Source organism: Coenobita brevimanus, chromosome 94 (assembly GCF_032717465.1).
Source record: "Coenobita brevimanus isolate Jiangsu-jjx chromosome 94, ASM3271746v2, whole genome shotgun sequence".
In the NCBI taxonomy this organism is placed as follows: domain Eukaryota; kingdom Metazoa; phylum Arthropoda; class Malacostraca; order Decapoda; family Coenobitidae; genus Coenobita; species Coenobita brevimanus.
This window is the reverse complement of record NC_137047.1, coordinates 36,467,601-36,489,609: the sequence shown is the minus strand read 5'-3', so window position 1 is coordinate 36,489,609 and position 22,009 is coordinate 36,467,601. Positions and strand designations below refer to the sequence as shown.

The window sequence follows — 22,009 nt, the reverse complement described above, 5'->3', positions numbered from 1 at the left end:
GATTGTATTCAGACTTAACAAGACTATTCAGACTTGATGCATTGGATACAGCAGTACTTATCTCTTAGTGCAAAAGTTTGCGCAAATAATTTGGTTACAATGTAATTACAATGAAAATGACATTGCAGAGGAGGGTTTTAACCACTTCTACTTTATGCATGTACCACATTTGGCATTTAATTCTTGCAGAGGCTAATACTCAGCTTTAGAAACATTCCTAGCTCATTCAGTATGAGGGCGTCACTCTCGAGATTAATAGTATCGTCCGCTGGTACAGATGGAAATAAAACGCCTTTTTGAGTTAGCCATTTCAGCCATTGCGTTAGCGGACATTTGTGCCGGGAGGGGGTTAGTGATAGCCAATACCCTCTTAAGGCACAGAATGATCCACAGGTATACATGGCGAGTGATAAGAAGGGTGGGTGGTGAACTGAATGAAAGGAAGGATATGACTGATTAGGTGCGTGTGGATGAAAGGATGCGAAGATGAGTAATGGATGCAAGAGCTTATAGAGGATGGGGGAGTGGACTTTCTGACCACTGCTTGGTGTTGGCCAGAATTAAGATCCAAGATGGAGAAATAGAAGAAAGGAAGGACGGGAGGAAGGAGTAGTTGCAAGGAGAGTGGAAAAGGCTACAAGAGCATGAGAAAAAGACAGAATAAAAGAGAGAAACGGAGGAATGATTGGGTAAATATGAATTGAAACAGATGGGGGACGTGGAAGGTGTGTGCAAGATTTTCACAGAAGAAATATGTGCAGCATGTGATGTGGTGTGTGGGGTGAAGAGAAAACGGAAGGGGGTGCAAGGAACAGCATGGTGGAATGAAGAGTTGAGACAGACTGTGGCACAAAAAACAGAAAGCATACAATGAATAGATGAGAAATAGGGACGTGGAAGAAGTTGGAAGGTGGAAGATAGAGTTATATTTAGAAAGGAAGAGAGAGGTGAAAAGATTAGTAAGAGAGAGTAGGAAGAGAGTGGATGAGGAATTTGGAAGGAATTTGAGTGTAAAGTGGAGGGACTGTAATAAAATGTTCGGAAAGAGGTGAAGAGAGTAAGACAGGATGGCAGTGAAGTTAGTAGGGGAGTGAAAGATAAAAATGGTAAATTACTAGTGGAGAAGGGGGAAAAAAGTGAGCAGATGGAGAGAACACTTTAAGGAACTGTTGAACACAGAGAATGGAAATAATGCGAGTATAAGTGGTTGGGGAATGGCTGGGAGAAAGAGGGAGGTGAGAAGACAGGAAGAATTCAGTAGGATAGAAGTTGTGGGAGCAATGAAGAAAGTCAAATTGGGGAAAGCCCCAGGAATTGATGGAGTGTGTCGTGAAATGCTGAAGCATGGGGAAGAGATGGTAGTAGAATGGATTTGGGAGATGTGCAGATTGGCCTGGGAGGAAGGTAGTTTCCTGGAAAATTGGAAGTCAGGTATAATTAATCCCTTGTACAAAAGAAAAGGGGAAAAAGAAGTGTGTGGTAAGCATAGGGGCATTTGTCTTCTTAGTGTAAAAGGAGTAGTGTATGGTAGGATACTTATTGACAGAGTTAGGGAAATAACAGAGGAATTAGTTGGAGAAGAACAGGGAGGCTTCAGGAAGGGAAGAGGTTGTATAGATCAGATATTCATTCTTAGATCTTTAGTGGAAAAGTTTCTAGAGAAGAGAAAGAAGTTGTAGGCTGCCCTCATGGATTTGGAAAAAGCATATGACAGGGTGGATAGACAAGGATTGTGCAAAGTATTAAAAATATATGGAGTAGATGGGAAGTTGTTGAATGCTGTGTAGAGTATGTATGATAGTGCTAAGGCTGCAGTGCGTGTGGATGGTGAACTGAGTGAACTTTTCTCTTTGAAGGTTGAATTAAATCAGGGGTGTTTCATGTCTCCATGGTTGTTCAATCTGTTCATGGATAGGGTAATAAAAAAGATACAAGTAGGGCAATGGATATTGGAGTGGCCCTAGTGAGAGTGGGTAGTGTTTGGAAACTCCCTGTACTGTTGTTTGCAGATTATACTGTGTTGTTAAGTGAAGACGAAGGGGAGCTGCAAGGATTGGTGAATGAGATTGGAAGAGTGTGTAAGAAACGGGCTCTAAAGGTGAATATAAGGAGGAGTAAAGTGATGGTCTTTGAGAGAGGTGAAGCCAGTGAATGTACAGTGAGGTTGGATGATAAGGAGATGGAAATTGTGAGTACGTTTAAGTACTTGGGTAGTGTGATGAGTAAGGATGGAAGTTTGGAGGGTGAAGTGCTTGAATGGGTACAACAAAAAGAAAGGTTGCTGGTCCCTTAAAAACAGTGATAAGAAACAGGGAAGTGAGCATGGAAGTGAACAAGTTACTCGATGACAGTATTGTGATACCAACTCTAACGTACGGAAGTGAAACTTCGATGATGTTGGAAGGACACAAGTCAAGAGTGAGAGCAGTGGGAATGACCTATTTAAGAGGAGCCTGTGGAGTCTCATGGAGAGACAGGCTGACAACTGAGGATAAAAAGAAGCATCGTGGTGTGGATGTGGATGTGATAGGAAGTGATAGGAGGAACACCCCGGGGTGGTTTGGCCATGTGGTGAGGATGGAGGGTGAGAGTCTGACGAGGAGAGTGTATGTGAGTGAGGTGGAGGGGGGGAGAGGGAGAGGGAGGCCGAGGATGAGATGGAGGGATGGAGTGGAGAGGTATATGAGAGAGGGGTGTGTGAGTTGGGAGCAGGGCAGTGAAATGGCTGGGGACTGTGTGACGTGGAGTCGATTTGTTTCTGGCCACTCCCTACGGGATTAGGGCGTATGGCAATAGATAGATAGACAGACATTTCAGCCAAAGCCCTTCATTTATGTTTACGCCCAAGTGCAACGTTAATTTAGTCTAATCTTAATGATATGGTTCCAGGTAAAGCATGGATAGGGGATTTAGTTTTGAGAACAGCCAGTCAAAAGTCAAAGTCACCGAGAAAGGTCGAATCTCAAAGGCACACGGCAAAATCAACTAACAGCTTTGATTCAGTTAGGCCACATCAAACTTGGTGGAATGTTTCAGGGTAAGGCAAGAAAAAGGAATTCGATTTTGAGATCATCCAGTCAAAAGTAAAGGGTTACAGGGTGAGGTCAAATTTCGAACTGCTTGACTATTTTTGTTGTTGCTGTAACCCGACATGTCTGGCCACGCAGATCCATAGACCACATGGAAGAAGCCGTCCTCCCTTGGCTGACAGCACCTTGCCAGGGTCAGAACAGGGTCCTTCCACATGGTGAAGGGCTGAGAAAAGGGAGAAGACATAGCCCCAAGAGGATGAACTCTATGTAAGATATACGTATGAGTAGTAAAATGCTGGTGGTGACAACACAAGCCACCACCACACCCCCAGGATGAGGACACTGAGGGTTGGACAGCACACGGATTATGCCCGGGCAACAGGACCATAAGACCATCCGTGCAGTGTGCCCCTATTCGCAAGAACTTGCCCACCACCAGCACCTTAGTCAAAGTGCAGTACCTTCCAGCCGAGCTGACCACCAACAGGATTGGGGTGGAACTGGTCTAACAGTTCAGAGCAGCTCCCCAGCCACAGCCTGTAGCCGGGCACAAGAGACGGCCTGTAGCTGCTTACAAAAAGAAAGGGCCACGGCCTGTAGCCAGGCACCAGAGACGACCTGTAGCCACTCACAAAAAAGGTCACGGCCTGTAGCCGGACCACTAATTAGGAGACGGCCTGTAGATGCTCCGCCTAGTGCTGCTCACACCCCCTACAGAAACCAGCGATGGCCTGTAACCGCACTAGGGAGAGACCAGTACGTTCCCTCTCCTTATGTAGTTGCCTCGGAGAGCATGCTACCGGCGATGGCCTTTAGCCACGCTGGGGAGAGACCGGTACGTCCCCTCTCCTTCTGTAGTTGCCTCAGAGGGCACGCCACTGGCTATGGCCTGTAACCAAGCCTGTAGGGAAGAGACGGCCTATAGCTGCTTCTCTCCTGCATGGCACTATCCACGCAGGACCTCGGTGACGGCCGGTAGCTGCACCGGCAGGCAGGCAAAGGCCTATAGCCACACCTCGCCTGAGTGCCCATTAGGGAGTTGGGCCCCGACGACTCCCTGTAGCCGCACCGACACCAATGGGATGGCCTGTAGCCGCCCTCCATCTGTTGCCCAAGGGATCCTAGCGATGGCCTGTAGCCACGCCGGGGAGAGTCGCCAAAGTCTCTCGCCCTCTGTGACTCTGCAACAGAACAGTGAACTGTGCTCAGTCCTGCCCTCCAGCAGAGCAAAGTTTACCCACCTGTCCACCCAGACCAAGGCAACCTCCAGGAGGAGGACCACTGTTAGGTGGATTGGTGGAGCAGCCTTGTACGTCCCCGGGGTTGTTCTCCCTCCATCCGGAGGAAGAAGACGCCTACCTGATGGACTTCAGCCAAGAGCGATAATGCAGCCAAGCTCTGACAGCGGTGCCCCCAGCAGAAGACCAAAGCTGGCACCCCTCTGAGGACATCCCCCGGACCTCCAGGTGGGCCCACTCCGCACCCCGATGAACGCGACTCCCCTCCTCCACCAGGTGATTGAGTGAGCGCCTCCAACACCTGTTCGGCCCCAGTCCAAAGGGCCAGACCCCAGTCCTCAGCCCCGACAGTGAGGGGCCTTTCGCCACACACAGCCCAAGCCCCAGCAGAGAGATGACGCCCCTGAGAGTGGTCCTGTGGCCGTGGGACGAAGGGACTTCCACAGTGCCTCTGCCCACCCCGGGCCGAGAGTTGTGAACCCTGGACCTTCCCTTCCCCCAGTGAAAACAAATGTGTATGAAAAGACAGTGAATTTATAGTGAACAGTGATATCGGCACTAAGAGTACAAAAGTGAGTTTACAGTGAACACAGTGAGACCAGAAAAGACTGAGACAAGTGAGTAAAGAAAACAGGCACCGTAGTGAATTCCAGTGTACAGTGGGGCCGAGTAAGACTCTAGAATACAGAAGCATAGACAGTGAGTATTACAAGCAGTGATATTACCCTTGCCCCCTTATAACGACACCTGTAACTATTCCCCTCCCTTGTGCAAGTCAGTAACACCCTCTCCTGTATTCAGCCAATAAACTCAGTGTCAGAGCAGTGAACGCCTCACGACAGTGCCTCACCACCACGAACAGTGTAATAGTGCCTTTGCCCTCCTGAACCAGACTGACTCCTGTGCATACAGTATCCTGCACGATACTAGACCCATTAATGCCAGCCTACCTATTAATTTTTTGTATGAAATTGTGAAAGATTGCCTATTTATTCCACATCAGTTTAATTTGTCAATATACGTGTTAGGTTGTTGCCCTGTGTCTTTTTGCCCTGGCCCTATTTTGTTTGTCTAAGCTCCAGTCCAGAAAGAGAACCCAGCTGCACTCTAGGTGTTCTAGGAATGGGAAGCCACCCCTTAAACACCTAGCATAACTCTGGTGGACAGTGCTGATTCCTGACCCGGGCATATATGGAGAGGACCAACGGGGGAATCATTCAAAATGGCAACAAAACCTCACATACAGTTGCCCAAGTTCGACCCTGAGCAGTACGACATTCACACATATCTAGCAATAATCAAGCCATTGCTGGACATTGGGATCGAAGATGACAGGCAGAAAATTTCTGTCACATTGCCACTAGGCTACTGGGAAAAGCCACGGCCAATATTGCACCAAAAGTCGTCCCTGAACTCACATGGGCATACTTTACAAAAGTATTAATCCAAGCTATCACACCCTCATTGGGAAAGGTAGTAGCACTGTCCCAATTGGATAGTCTAGCGTATGACGGCAACCTGGACGACACTTTGATCCAGGCCAGGCAACTCGTCACCACCGCTTACCCAGAAGCAGACGATGAAACCCAGGAACAACATACCTTCAACACTCTCCTCAGAGTCCTCCACAGCATGGTCAAAGAACATTTTACAATTCACGACCCAATGGGAGACCTCGACCAAGACATCCAACTGATTTGATGACTCCTAACCTCCCGCTCTGCCCTTCAACAAACTAACGTGGTCAGTAAATTCCCCACGAACAAACCCACATTACACAAACCTCAACCACCGCTACCCCAGACCAACACGACACCTGCACGAAGTTTACCCAGGGCCCACCCCACAAGCAAGTGCCCCAGCCACAAGGAGAACCAGAACCTTATCTCAATCAACCCCTGGGAGTTCTCTGCATGCAGTCACCGATGTCCCCTGCACGACATCCATGAACAATTAAAAGCCACCAGGTGCAAACTCCCCACCCCTGGGTGACACAAGGTCTTCTCTTTAGAAAACGAGGGCCCTGAGGACGAACCCACACCCATGGGAGAGACCGATCCTGGAGAGATGGAGCCAGAGGAAGAGGAGCCCCAACAGCAGCTGGATTTTTAGGACTGCCCCCGCACCTCCCCACAGCGGTGGGAGCCACCCCTTTCAGATACCGCCCCCTATTCTATGACAAGATGAAGCTGAACGGGGTAAAGGTGAGGCTTCTGGTCGACACAGGAGCAGCCAGTTCATGCCTGTAGAGTCATTACTACTCCCATCATAAGTCGGCTTTTGGCCTGCTTTTCCCCAAGTTAACCCATCTCATAGACACGGGGGATGGCCCCCTACCCATCCGTGGGGAAACCCAGGCCCTATGGACTGACACCCACCAGCAAGCATCAATGCAACACAAGTTCATAGTTTTCAACTCCTCCTGTCGTAACTATGATGGATACCTGGGACTGGACCTGCTGCAAAAATTACAAGCCACCATCACTTGGCACAAGCGGCAGCTCCAGTTCCGGAAACCCTCAACTCCCCCTCCCCGATCCCCCCAGGGCGGTGTGCACTTGCACACCCCTCCCCCAACCCTGTTCCCCCCTCCCCCTTCACCATTCTCCCCCCCACCGACCCTCCCCCTCACTAACCCTCCACCCATCCCTCCCCGCCACCACCACCACCACTGTAATGATTCCCCCTCATCATGAAACATGGCTCCCCCTAAACGGGGCAACCAGAATATCCATCCTATTCCCCCCTGACCTGCCGCCTGGACCACTTTTGGCCTGCCTCCTGCCCCCCACCCTCCTCCCCCCACACATCACAGCAGTTCAGATCACAAACATCACCATGACCCCACTCACACAACTTAAGGGGCTCATAGTGGGAGAAATGGAAGAAGTTGAGTCATGCACCACCACCCCTTTCTTGCCCTGCCCCCCTACCCCCCACCCCTGACCACCATTCCCCTCACCAATTGGACACACTATGCCATCTCCTCCTGAACTTTCAGGACCTCTTCGTGTCAGGCCCCTCTGATATCGGCCCAAACCACCTACCTGATGCATGAAATACACACCACAGGACCACCAATCTTCCAGCCCTTCTGGCGGAAGAACCCGAAACAACGAGCTCCAGAAGACCGGCAAGTCCAGGACATCCTGAATGCCGGTGTTGTGTCCCCCTTCACCAGCCCCTGGTCCTCCCCTATCATCTTCGTGAAGAAGAAAGATGGCACCATGCATTTCTGCGTGGACTACCGCCGCCTCAGCGACGTAACTATCAAGGATGCCACTCCCCTCCCCAGGATCGACGACTCCCTCAACTCCCTATACGATGCCTCTTGGTTCTCCACCCTCGATCTTCAGTTGGGGTATTGGCATGTCCCCATACATCCAGAGGACAGAGGAAAAACCGCCTTCTCCACCAGCAATGGGAAGCATTACAAATTTAACGTCCTGCCCTTCGGGCTTTGCAACACCTCCGCCACTTTCTCTCGACTAATGGAGCCTGTTCTTAGCGGCCTCACCTTGGAAATCTGTCTGGCATACCTGGACAACGTGATTGTTTTTAGTAAGGCTTGGGCCGACCACCTCCAGTGCCTCAGGAAAGTATTCCACTGAATCTGCCAGGCCGGCCTCAAGCTCTGGCCCTCTAAGTGCGTCCTGGCCGCTAAAACTGCATCCTGGGGCACGAAATCTCCTAAGATGGAATATCTCCCAACCCAGACAAACTCCATCCCATTGCGAGTATTCCCCTACCATGAGACATCCACAAGGTCCGAGCCTTCCTGGGCCTCTCCTCCTACTACTGACACTTAGTCAAAGGGTTTGCCAACATCGCCCAGCCCCTCCACGACCTGACCCAGAAGGAAGAACCTTTTACCTGGATGTAGGAATGACGAGCTGCCTTCCAAGAACGGAAGACCAAACTCCTAACAGCGCCCATTGTTGCCTGTCTGGACTACTCCCTGCCCTTCTGATTGTATACCGATGTTTCCCTAGTAGCGATTGGTGCTGTCCTCGCCCAAGTCCAGGAGGGACGAGAACATATCATCGCCTGTGCCAGCTGCACTCTGAACCAGGCCGAACGAAATTACACTGCAACGAAGAGGGAGTTCTTGGTTATTATCTAAGCCCTAGAACAGTTCTGGGCCTATCTTTCGGGGACAAACGTAACGAACATCATGGACCAACAATCACTATTATCTGAGCCCTAGAACAGTTCTGGGCCTATCTTTCGGGGACAAACGTAACGAACATCATGGACCAACAATCACTCAAATGATCCCAGCAGTCAGACACTCACAATGCACAGCTCATCCGGTGGCGAGAGATTCTAGAAGAATTCAACTTTGAAATATCCTACTGCCCCAGCAAACCCCACACCAACGCTGATGCCCTATCCTGGCTCCCCATCCACGCCATTCAACACAGCACGGAGCTCCTACAGCAGTGGCAGGACAATTACAGGCCCTCTTGGATCCCCTCCCACCTATTCAGCAAACTCTACCGCCAGGGCGATCACCTCTTCACCCCATCGGGGCACATCATCCTCGATCCCGACAATGCCTTCGATGCCATGAAACACCTCCACTCTAACAATGGCATTTACCTGGGCACAAAGAAGCAACTCCAAATATTTAACGACACATATTGGACCCCGAACCCCTCCAACCTGGCCAAGAAAATCATCCAATCTTGCCGAGCTTGTGCACTAGGCAAAGATACCACCCGCACGGCCGGCCCAACAGGACAACTCACCGCCCATAAACCCTGGCAACTCCTCTCGGTGGATGTCATAAGACCCTTGCCACCCAGGTCCAGGTACCGCTACATCATCACCTTCATAGATGCATATTCAAAATTCATCATTGCCTGTCCCGCCAAGGAACATCTTGCCGTGGCTGTAGCCGAAGTCCTGGTTCAACACATCTTCCCCTTTTTTGGGATTCTCCAAGCCCTGCATTCTGACAACACCCTGGAATTCACCAGTAACAACTGGCAGGAACTCTCATATTTATTTGGATATTGCATTTCCCATTCCTCCCCTTACTGGCCTCAGGGAAACGCCATTTGTGAATGCAGCCACTGATCCGTCATGAACCAAATCTGCACACGGATCGAGGAAACTAAAAACGAGGACTGGCCAGCCCATGTAAAAATTGTGCAGTGGGAAATAAACTGACCACGGGAGGATGGTATCTCACTCCACGAGTGGGTATTCAGGGAAGCACCTCTTCTCCAACCCCTACGACAACATCTACAGCTGCCCGCCACACCACCCACATCTGATCCTCTCCACCACCTCAAGAGGTGATTCCACCACCTACAAAATGGCCTGGACCTCTGGCAAGATGCCGCCCCCAGCCCCAACAAACCAGGCAATACCGTGATGATAGCCGAGCTCCCAGTACCACATAAACTGTCTCCCTGTTTCATGGGCCCATACACCATCACCCACGTCCCTAACCCATATCACGTCATGATAGACTACAACAACACACCCCGCACTCTGAGAAACTGCCATGTGAACCCCTTCCACCCCACTACTGCCCCAGCCTCTGTCCCACAACTCCCCCGCCCTCCCCCACCTCCTGCCCCCTGTCCTGCTCCCCCCTCTGACTCCTACAACTGCTACATCTCACCCTCACTCTCTCTCCCCACCTCCCCCACCCCCTCTCCCCCGACCACGCTGTCCAACACGCCGCATAGCACCTCACAGCTAGACTCACCTGCACCAACCCCGCCATCTTTCATGCAACCTCACATGTCACAGCTAGACTCACCTGCGCCACAAATTCCCGGCCCATCCTCCACCCCACCACCACCACCACTACCCGCCCCGCCCACACCCAGAGTCTCCTTACCTGCCGCCCAGCCACTACCCAGAAACCCGATGCCCACTCACGCCCATAAACCAGCCCCCTCCACCACCAGTGCCACCTCCCTTTCCACATCCCACTCCACCCACAAGACACCCCCTTGGACACCTTCACCTTTACCCACTCCCTCCCACACCACAGCACCTGCCCCAGTGCACCCAAACACCGCACCCTCAAACCCACCATCAACCGCTTCGGCCGCCTCTCACACCCTCCCGCAAGATACACTACCACTCTCACACCCCCAGCCTCACCTCTACATCCAGCCACCACCCACCCCCTCCCTTCACACCCCCAACGTGACCACTATCACACTCATGCTACCTCAAACCCAAATCGCCTCATCCCTGACCCCGAGGGAAGCTGACGGCGCATTACCCTGGCATAAAACCACCACCATAGCCTCGGTGTCCAGCATTCAGCTCGATCCTCTGCACAACTCAACACCTCCCAACATGAGAATACGCTGCGCCACCTGGGCACCCACCCTCGGCAGGAAGCACCATGTCTGAGGCCCTCACCATTTCCTACAACTCCTCCTCACAGCCCATGAGCTCTCAACACTTTTCCTGACATTCGATCCACAACTCAATGAAAATCAAACCACCTCCAACTGGACTACCCTCCTGCAGCATCTAACACCGGCCCTCACTACCAGCACCACCAGGACCTACCACCTGCAGTCACGGGGTTGTGCCTGTTTCCCTGACGACGGTGGTAAAATGCTGGCGGTGACAACACAAGATGCCACCACACCCCCAGGAGGAGGACACGGAGGGCTGGACGGTGCGTGGATTGTGCCAGGGGAAAAAAGGCCATAAGATCACTCATGTTGCGTGCCTCTATTACCCAGAACTTGCCCACCACCACCACCTCAGTTAAACTGCACTACCTTCTGGGCGAGCTGATCACCGACAGGATCAGGGTGGAACTGGCCTAACAGTTCAGGGCAGCACCCCAGCCACGCCCTGTACCCAGGCACCTGAGATGGCCTGTAGCCGCTCAGTTATGAAAGAGATGGCCTGTAGCTGTTCACAAAAAGAAAGGGCCACAGCCTGTAGCCGGGCACCAGAGATGGCCTGTAGCCACTCACAAAAAGAAAGGGCCACAGCCTGTAGCCGGGAACCAGATACAACCTGTAGCCACTCTCAAAAAAGGTAATGGCCTGTAGCCGTACCACTAATTAGGAGACGGCCTATAGTTGCTCTGCCTAGTGCTGCTCACACCCCCTACAGAAACCAGAAATGGCCTGTAGCCGCGCTGGGGAGAGACCGGTACATCCCCTCTCCTTCTTTAGTTCCCTCGAAGGGTATGCCACCGGCAACGGCCAGTAGCCATGCCCGTAGGGAGGAGACAGCCTGTAGCCACTCCTCTCCTGCACTGCGCCCTCCTTGCAGGACGTCGGTGACGGTCAGTAGCTGCACTGGCAGGCAGGCAAAGGCCAATAGCCACACTTCACCTGAGTGCCCATTAGGGAGTCGGGCCCCAGCGATGGCCTGTATTTGCGCCGACAGTGAAGGGACAGCCTGTAGCCGCCCTCCGTCTGTTGCCCAAGGAAACCTAGCGACAGCCTGTAGCCGCCCTCCGTCTGTTGCCCAAGGGAACCTAGCGACAGCCTGTAGCCGCCCTCCGTCTGTTGCCCTAGGGAACCTAGCGACAGCCTGTGGCCACACGAGGGAGAGTTGCCAAAGTCTCTCACCCCCTGTGACTTCGCAATGAAATGCTGAGCTGTGCTCAGTCCTGCCCTCTGGCAGGAGCTTAGGTTACCTGCCTGTCCACCCAGACCAAGGCAATCTCCAGGAGGAGGACCACTTCTTGGAGGATATTGGAGCGGCCCTGTACTGTCCCTGGGATTGTTCTCCCTCCATTCGGAGGAAGAGGACGCCTACCTGATGGACTCCGGCCGAGAGCGACACCGCAGTTCAGCCCTGACGGCAGCACCCCCAGCAGAAGACCACAGCTGGCGCCCCTCCGAGGATGTCCCCCAGACCCCCAGGTGGGCCCACTCCTCATCCCAATGAAGGCGATGCACATCCTTCACCAGGTGCTTGAGTGAGCACCTCCAACACCTGTTCGGCCCCAGTCCAAAGGGGCAGACCCCAGTCCCCCGCCCCGACAGCAGGAGGCCTTTTGCCAACACAGCACGGGCCCCAGCAGAGAGATGATGCCCCTGAGAGTGTTCCCGCTGCTGCAGGACGAGGAGACTCCTACAGGGCCTCTGCCCACCCTGGACTGAGAGTTGTGAGCCCTGGACCTTCCCTTCCCCCAGTGAAACTAAGTGTGCATGAAATGACTGAATTTATAGTGAACAGTGACATTGGCACTCAGAGTACAAAAGTGAGTTTACAGTGAATACAGTGGGGCCAGAAAAGACCGAGACAAGGGAATAAAGAAGAACAGGCACCCTAGTGAATTCCAGTGTACAGTGGGGCCGAGTAAGACCCTAGAATACAGAAGTGTAGGCAATGAATATTACTAACAGCGATATTATCCTTGTCCCATCGTAACAACACCTGTAACTATTCCCCTTCTTTGTGCAAGTCAGTAACACCCTCTCCAATATTCAGCCAATAAACACAGTGTCAGAGCAGTGATCACCTTACGACAGTGCCTCACCACCATGAACAGTGTTATAGTGCCTTTGCCCTCCTGAACCAGACTTAGACACCTGTGCATACAGTATCCTGCACAATACTAGACCCATTACTGCCAGCCTACGTATTGATTTTTGTCTATGAAATTGTGTAAGATTGTCTACCTGTTCCACATCAGTTGAATTTGTTAATATACGTGTAATGTTGTTGCCCTGTGTTTTTATGCCCTGGCCCTCTCTTGCTTGTCTAAGCTCCGGTCTGGAAAGAGAACCCAGCGGCACTCTAGGCGTTCTAGGGATGGGATGCCGCCCCTTAAACACCTAGCATAACAAGCAGTGCAGTAGTCTCAGCCTGGACCTTGACTACTTTACAGTTTTCCACCTGGGAGTGTTGTGAAAGGCCAACTACTTACACAGGTTGTTGGAAAGTTTTTGGAAAATTTTTAAGCAGCTTATCTCGAACCAGATTGTTGAATACTGTTCAAGAGCACCAAATTAAACACTAGAAATGGGTTATCTCAGAAATTATTTAGCCTGCAGCGAACCTAGAAGCCATCCGTGACAGACAGGACCAAAAAGCCACATTTTCCAAAGTGTACTTTATTACAGAAAATGTAACTTCAGCCTAACTTCTTTTAGTTGCACTGGCTTGGGAACATCTTCCTACAGTTTAAAGTCATCATACATTTTCTTCTTTTTTTCGACCTTTCTGCCACAATCCCTTGGGATAAATTCTAACAACGGAAGGTATGACTTCATTCTGACTTCATTCATCGGGGTTTTCTTAATGTTATCCTTTCCTGTCAAATCACACTGACCTTTCCTGAACATCAGCTCTACTTTATGCAGCATCTCATATACTTTATCTGGCAGCAATAAGACCTCCTTTTTTGTATTCCTTGAGTAAAGTGAGGTCTGTTGCTTTATGAGCTGTCTGATGGGGTGATGACATTACATCTCCCAGGCACTCGTCACAGGTGGTCTCCGTGTTTTTTACAGTGTGAACACAGTAGCCTATAAAGTTGTACATAAAATCACTCTCTGTCACTGACAAGTCCTGCTGACCTTTATCTGTGAAGCTTATTATGCTGACTTCAGACTCACGTGAACTGTTAAGTGTTACAGCTTCTAAGTAACCAATGGTAACATTAGAGGTAAACTAGATTACCTATATAGGTACTCTTTGGTATACTGTATGTTATACTGGACCCCTTTAGAAACTTGTAACATTCATAGACGGTTGACTGAAGAATCACGTAGTTACACGTCAACATAATATACATAAAATGCACGTAGTACACGTATACATTAGCACACGAAAAAAAAAAAAAACACGATGCACGTTCCACGTATTGTCACAACACACGAAGTAATAAGAGTACAATTAGAATACACATCAAATGATTCTGTACGGATAATGCACGTAAGAATATGCGTAAAAACACAAGACGTGTGATAATAAACACACGAAAGGTAAAAGTCATACACATATGAGCAGTAGCCTACGATAGCATAAAAGTAGGATAGTACAAAGGTAGGCTACCTTGGTATGAAGAGGGCACTAATATTTGGTGAGTAATACTTTTTTTCCATGTAGGCATAATACACAAGTACCACAATGCACTCATATGAAGGAAGTATAATAAACATATGCAAGATATGCATAAATAACCATAAACAACTAATATCAACATAGTATGTAAAAACCGTGAATTTGTGAATCATCACTTCTTACGCAAATTCATTCTCAATTATTAACCCGTCCTGATACTCTTATCTACTTTAGTGGTTCCCTCTTACACCGACAATTCATTTATTTCTACAGCAGAGAGGAACAAACTCCCAGCAAAGTACATAACATTCATTAAGCATACCACACCTCACATGAGACTGATTTAGAAGTTGGTTCCCACCCCAGACGATTGACTTTATTCCTCCATAATTTCCTTATTTCTGGATCAGATGGAAATGTGAACACTTTAAAGCCTTTCTCCGGTCGATTGGCACACCCATTGGCAGAACAGCCCGGCATCACGCCCACTCTCAGCAACAAAAAAACGGAATGCCTGCACGTGACTCTCAGTCAGGCGGCGCGCGAATTTGGCAGGAAAATGGCGGCCATCAGCTGAGCGTCCGGTACCCCCTATGTCGCTACTTTCCCGGTATATAGGTACTCTACTCAAAGAGCTTGCGGCCAGGTACACACTTCTCCATCTCCTCGGCTAGAGTGTTTGTTGGCAAAGAGCGATAGAATAAATCAGTTTCATCAGCATTGTACCCTTGACCGAGAGTGAGGCCCTCCCTGTCGATCAAGCCCTTCACCTTGTGCCGAAACTCGTCAACTCCATCCTCGTTAACGTCCAAAGCTTCGCCATGAGCTTTACGGTTGGTAAGGCCATGCCGTAACTTGGACGCGAAGAGCCGACCCTTGGATGCCTTGAAGTCTAGGGCGTCGTGAAGCCTGGCGAACTTCTCAGCAGCAGCCTTCAGCTCTGTTCCACATACCATCACATCAGCAGCACGTTGCTGTCGATACCAAATCAACGTGGAGTGGTCGATTTCAGCAAACTTGGGAGTAAGCATCACCTTCCTCTCCATGCTGCGTTTGCTTCTCGACGAGAAGTCAGCCGTGTACTGCATGAGTTTGTCTTGGGATCTCTTGATATTGAACAAAGTAGATCAGGCTAGGTTGAACTCGCGGAGGATGCGGGAAGAAGACCACCCCGCATCTACTTTCTCCAATATCTCCCGTTTCTTCTCCAGAGTCAACACCACTCTCTTCCTCTTCTCAGGCGGCGGGGCCATCATCACACACACTAATAGGAGGCCCAAGAGCAGCAGGTGTGCCTGCAGCAGGTAAGGCACCACCACAAAAGCGAGCACATGGGCAGCCATGACGACGAGCGTGTACTTGCGGCGAGAGACAGGCAGAAAGTGGGGAGGATGCAGCAGTGCTCTATCGGACGTCGGAGGAATGATGCGCCACAACAAAGCGGCAAGTTCAAATTACAGACGGGATTTTTTTTTTTTTTTCAAAATTTTTGCGGTTCTCGGACCATTTTGGAAATGTTGGATCCCGGGACGATTATGTCCTGTTAGTGGGGATGTTCGGATATTGGGCGTTCGAATATTAGAGGGATTACTGTGTGTATATATATATATATATATATATATATATATATATATATATAAAATGTACTTGGCTACAGTTGATTTTAAGTTGATAATTTTGTATGGCCCGCGAATGATGTTAAAAATATCCTAATGGCCCTTAACCCAAGGTTTATGGATACGTCACCACGTTTTGTCATACTGACACCCGACGACGTACCCATATGTTTTGCAATTGCAAGGTCCGTCATTTGCACATTTTTCAAGTCTCACACGTTATTTTTGGTACATAGGCATGGGACACCTTCCACAACCCACCACCAGGCAGGGACACTCCCTGACCCTGTGTGACTCGCGTGCTCTCTTGTCTTGGTCACTCACCTGTTAGCAGTGACCCTGAACAGACATGGTGTGCCAAGGTCTTTCTGACACTGAAATTCAAGCCACCCTGGACACCTTCACAGGCGAAAGCGATTTCCCACTTAATGACGATGTGGTGGACAAGGATTACATGCTTCCTGAGGACGAAACAAGCAGCAGTGATTAGGAAGAATCATCTCCAAGGAAGTGGCGATACGTGACGTATCGTGAGGCTAGAGAAGGCCAGCCTGCACCCCAACCATGTGCACACACCTCTCTCCAGCACCGAGACGAAAGGGAGGACGAGGACAAGGATGAGGATGAGGACTGAGCCATGGGACGTGGTGCTTACTCATGGCTTGGGAGAGAAAGAATTTCGCCGTGGGGAGCTGAAGGGGTGACAAGGAGGAGAACCAGGTATGGGCCAAGTGCTTTGTATGGGGAAGGCAGGAGTGGTGTGGCAGTAGTAAGTGGTGAATGTGAAATTGGTGTGGCAGGAGTGAGCGGTGAAAGTGAAAGTCGTGGTGTGAGGGAGGCAGCGCGAGCACTTGGTGTGAGGCAGTGGGGAGGTGAGGAGGAGCCACTTCCTAGCATGTCTTTTGCCCCCCAATATTCCCGCACTTCCTTCCCACAGCCCCATGATGTGGGGAAAGGAAGGAAAGGGAAGGGAAAGTGGAAAGGAAAAGGGAGAGGGAAGGAGAGAGTGAGTAGGGAAGGACGTCACTCTCCACCTCCCCAACCTCCCCCACCACCCTTTCCTCCCCACCCCGATGAAGGCGACGATGGGGACGAGGCTGGAGATGGTAGTGTTTCATGGCACTGGGAAGATGGAAGTAATTTCACTCCCATCATTTACCCTTTCACTGAGGAGTGGCGGTCTGGCTGCACGGCTCCAGGAATCCATGCTGGCTCCACCAGGGTGGATTTCTTCCACCTGTTCTTTGGGGAGGAGTTTGTGGAGTGGATTGTGGAACAGACTAACACCTTTGCAAGCAGCCAGCCCTGTGAAAGCGAACGTGAAGGTAGGAGAAGAAGGCACTCCCTTCAGTGTCATTACCCAGTTACCATAAGTGAGATATTTATCTTTCTAGCCCTGGTTCTTTTCATGGGTATTGTACGGAAAAGACAAATTCCAGCATACTGGTCTGCGGACCCTATAACCAGCACACCTTTCTTTGGGAAACTAATGGGCCGGAATCGATTTCAGTAAATTCTGAGCAGCCTCCACATTCATTATGCAGACCATCATGCTAATGCTAATAACACTGATAGAATGAGGAGAATAAGGCTGGTATTTGATCACTTGTGGGAAAAGTTCTGCTCATCCTTGTATCCTTATCGAAACCTTGTTGTAGATGAGAGTCTCGTATTGTGGAGAGGCGATATTTCTTTTCGCCAATACATACCCACAAGAGACACCATTTTGGGTTCAAGATCTTTGTTATGTGTGACTGTAAGACTGGTTATGTGCAAACTTAGTCTTGTACACCAGTGCACAGACAGACATAATAGATGATCGAAGAATTGAACTCTCAGGGGCCGTGGTAAAGACAATGATAGAGGAGTACCTTCATCGTGATCACGTGCCCCCCTTCTTGCATGGTACCTACACCTGCATGCCACCAGTGTCTGTGGTACAATAAAGAGAAACCTTTAGCATATGGTCAAGGTTGGGAGGAAACTTAACAAGAATGAGGTGGTTTTCTTCAAGGCATATAACATCCTCGCCACCCTGTGGAACCACAACAGGGAAGTTTCCCTCCTATCGATGGTACACCACCCCCTCATGCACCGCACAGACTCGGTTGATTACCCCTGTGAGAGGAGGCACCACATCTGGAATCCTGAGTCAGTACTGGACTACAATACCAATATGAGGCAATTGGATCAGTCTGACTCCATGATTTCCAGTGTGGAGTGTGCCACGACCACGATGAAGTGGTACAAAAAGCTCTTCTTCCACTTGCTTGATATCACGGTCCAGAACTGCCACTACCGCCTCGCCATGACAACGGGAACCTCAGAGACCTTCGAGTGGTTTGTGAGGGAGCTGTCCCGCGAGATCATCGCGAAATATGGAGAGGACAGGCCACACCATCTCCACTGCCCCGCCACTGTCACACAGACTCCCCTACGCTTCACCGCATTCCACTTCCCCAGCACCATACCTCCTGAACCGAACCGCCCTAGACCCCAGCGGTGGTGTTGCATCTGTAGTAGTTTCCGAGTGAGAGAAACCACTCAAAGAAAAGACACGAGGTACGAGTGTGTGGACTGCAACATTGGCTTGTACTTTGAGCCTTGCTTCAAAGTATACCACAAGTTAGTGCATTACTAATACTGTGTGTGCTTGCGATATGACGCTTTAAGTGCTGTAAATATGCAATAATCTGACGCTCACTATAATAGTAAGGTATGTAAGTGATAACAGTAATAGTAGGTGAAAACCGGTTTAGTGTAAGTGGAAAAGTATAATATAAGTGGAAAAATAAAATGTAAATTGAAACAGTAGTCATAGTGAGTTCGCTGACTATGGAAATATGCAATAATCTGATGCTCACTATAATAGTAAGGCCTTTAAATATGTGATAACAGTTTTATAAAATGGAAACGGGTGTAATGTTAGTGAAAATGTACAATGTAAGTGGAAAAACAGAATGTAAGTTGAAACAACAGGCATAGCTAGTGCACTCACTATGTAAATATGCACTAACATTAAGCTAAATATAATTGTTAAGCCCTGTAAATATGTGATAACAACTATATAGTGTGGAAACGGGTATAATGTTAGTGGAAAAGTATTATGTTAGTTGAAAAAATGAAATGTATGTTGACACAACATAGTGAGTGCGTTCATTGTGTATACACTAACATTACGCTAAATACAATCGTAAGGGCTGTAAATATGTGATAACAATTGTGTAAAGTGGAAACTGGTATAATGTTATTGGAAAAGTATTATGCAAGTTAAAAAAATGAAATGTATGCTGAAACAACAAAGTTTGCGAATCATCACTGACTAATTGGGACGATATCGCTAGGTTCGCTCAATGGAACAATCCTTATTTCACCTGTATTTTTGTATAAAGCCAATATACTCTTGTACTACATGTTTTTTGTTTGTAATAAATAAATATCTACATATTGTGAATGGTTTCCCATACTAAACCCTACCATAGAAAACATGACAGCTGCAGAGCACCTCCATAGAACACAGGACCAGGTGTATGTAAGGTATACCTGTGTAGGCCACTTATAGATCCCGGTGACCACTTTCTTGGTGATTTTCCATTGTTTCTCACCAAAAACAGAGGTTTGAGCCAAAAAAAAAAAAAAAAAAAAAATCTGCCGGGATTGGGGGGGGGTCAGTGGTGGAAAATCTGCCGGGGCACGGCGGATTAATATGAGAAAAGGTCCCCACCCCGGTTCTAGAGGTATTTACTCCACTTAGTGTTAATGGGGAATAGCAGGGGATCTCGCCATATTATGGAGATTTTTAGAAAGCTTTGAGAATTATTTTCAGATCCTGTACTATTATCTCCTACGTTCCTTATGGGACAACATAGGATAGGATGATGGATGGATAGATGGATGTACTGTTATGCAGTATGATAATTAGCTGAGGACTAAAATTCTGGCCTTACTCTCGGAAAGCATAAACGAGTGAAAAAAGAACCATTTTAAAAAGTTTGAATTTATAACATATAAATATAAAAGGCTGCTTTGGCCATATCGTCCCTGTGTTTGTCCTCATTGGATGACAATCCCTTTGTCAGATCATAATTAAATACTAAGTACGAAAGTCTTTCCTCTAAGTACATAAATATTAACTAAGGTACTGACCATTTAAATTTGATTAAATTATAAACATTACTTAACCTATCATGTCCGGGTGATATGCATACATAATGACCCAGGGACATCTGGGCAACATGCATACATGATCTTGTGTTTTGCAGCATAGTTAGAATATTCCGCAGGTTATTTTCACCTCACGTAGCCACTGGCAACTCTCCTGCATGCATCCAAGTTACCTGCATACCTCAGTACTGGATAGACCTACGCAAAAAGTTTTCCCTGTGTCCGGATCCTTGGCTGAGTGACCCGCAATCAATGATTTCAACGCCACTGAATTCCAAAGGCCAGAAAAGAAAAGGCCTTGGTGATTGTGCAATAGGAAGGGGACTCGAGGTGACATTATCGCCAATTGTGAGTAGAGAAAGTGACTCTTCCTCTGAGGAAAGCGACCGCCATGTTGAGTGTCAATATTGATGAATCGCATGAGGAGGATGAGTACATCAGCTTATCAAGTGAGTACACCGCTTCCCGTCCGATCAGCGAAGGTAAGCAACGTTGGGTCTGGTTAGTACTTGGATGGGTGACCGCCTGGGAACACCAGATGCTGTTGGCATAACGTTCTCCCTACGTGTCAAGTGGGGTTGGTGGAGGATTAGTGACCTTCCCTGTAAAACAATTAACTCTAAGCCCTTGGTCACCCCGTTTGGGATACATGGGGTCTGGCAATGAATGAAAATGAATGAATGAGGAGGATGGATCAAGTGAGTCCTCCACTGTGCGCCCACTGTTTCCCCCTGTACGTTCATCTGCTATTCCTGATCATGGGAATGATTCAGAGGGTATTCATGATCCTGGAGAGGGGGATATTGGCACGGATGAGATGGAAGATGAGGTAAGGAGTGGAAAATGGGAGGAGGAGGAGGAGAAGGGAGGGAGGAGGAAGTGCGGTGCGGCATCTCACACCACCGTTGTGTCTACTGTATTTACATGAATAGTGGAAGCAGAGAGTTTGTTTCACGATAAAATCAGTGCCTTATTTTTTATTGAAAGTTTTCCTGTGTGTTTGTTTGTTATGATGAAAAAGTACAAATCACAGGAAGAAATTCTGTTATAGTGGAAAATATGGTGGAGTGGAGAAAGGGAGGAGGGATGGAGGAGGAAAGGTGAGGCAAGCCTTGCACCATCGCTGTGTCTATTAATGACAATAATGGAAGACGATAGTTTGTTTCATGATGAAATCACTGCCGTATCTTTTACTGAAAAATTTCGTGTGTGTATATCTATTATGATGAAAAAGTACAAACCACATGAAAAAAATTCTGTTAGAGAGAAAAAAAATTCGATTATGGACAGTACGTGAATAACTAGTTACTTCACAATATTTTTTTTAAGTTTCATGTAGTAGTAGTAGTAGTAGTAGTAATAGTAGTAATAGTGGTTGTAGTAGTACTGGTAGTAGTAGTAGTAGTTGTAGTAGTAGTTGTTGTTGTATTAGTGGTAATTGTAGTATTAATAGTAGTTGTTGTAGTGGTAGTTGTAGTAGTAGCAGTAGCAATAGTAGCAGTAGTAGTAGTAGTAGTAGTAGTAGTAGTGTTTGTAGTAGTTGTTGTAATACCCAGACTTCTAGTGGCACTGCGAAGCTAGAACCGAGCGACAGTGTAAGCCAAAAATACATCTGTGTGTGTGTGTGTGTGTGTGTGTGTGTGTGTGTGTGTGTGTGTGTGTGTGTGTGTGTTCTTACCTAATTGTTCTTACCTAATTGTATCTTTACAGGAAGGAGTCAAGCTCGTACTGTCCCGTGTCTTAAACCATATTTATCGTACATATCCTTAAATTTGTGAATTGTTTTGGCACACACTATTTCATTCGGTAGTGCATTCCATTGATCAATTGCTCTGTTTGGGAAACTGAATTTCCTTACGTCTTTATCACCTCTCTTCTTATGCAGTTTTTTGCAGTGTCCTCTTGCTGATGCTTCCCCATATGTTAAGTAATCATTTATGTC

The 22,009-nt window shown here is 48.4% G+C and overlaps 1 pseudogene; it reads left to right on the top strand.

Moving 5' to 3' along the window:
* Positions 1-20,500: 20,500 nt before the first annotated feature.
* Positions 20,501-20,617, top strand: LOC145413037 (5S ribosomal RNA; annotated as a pseudogene).
* The last annotated feature ends 1,392 nt before the right edge of the window (positions 20,618-22,009 follow it).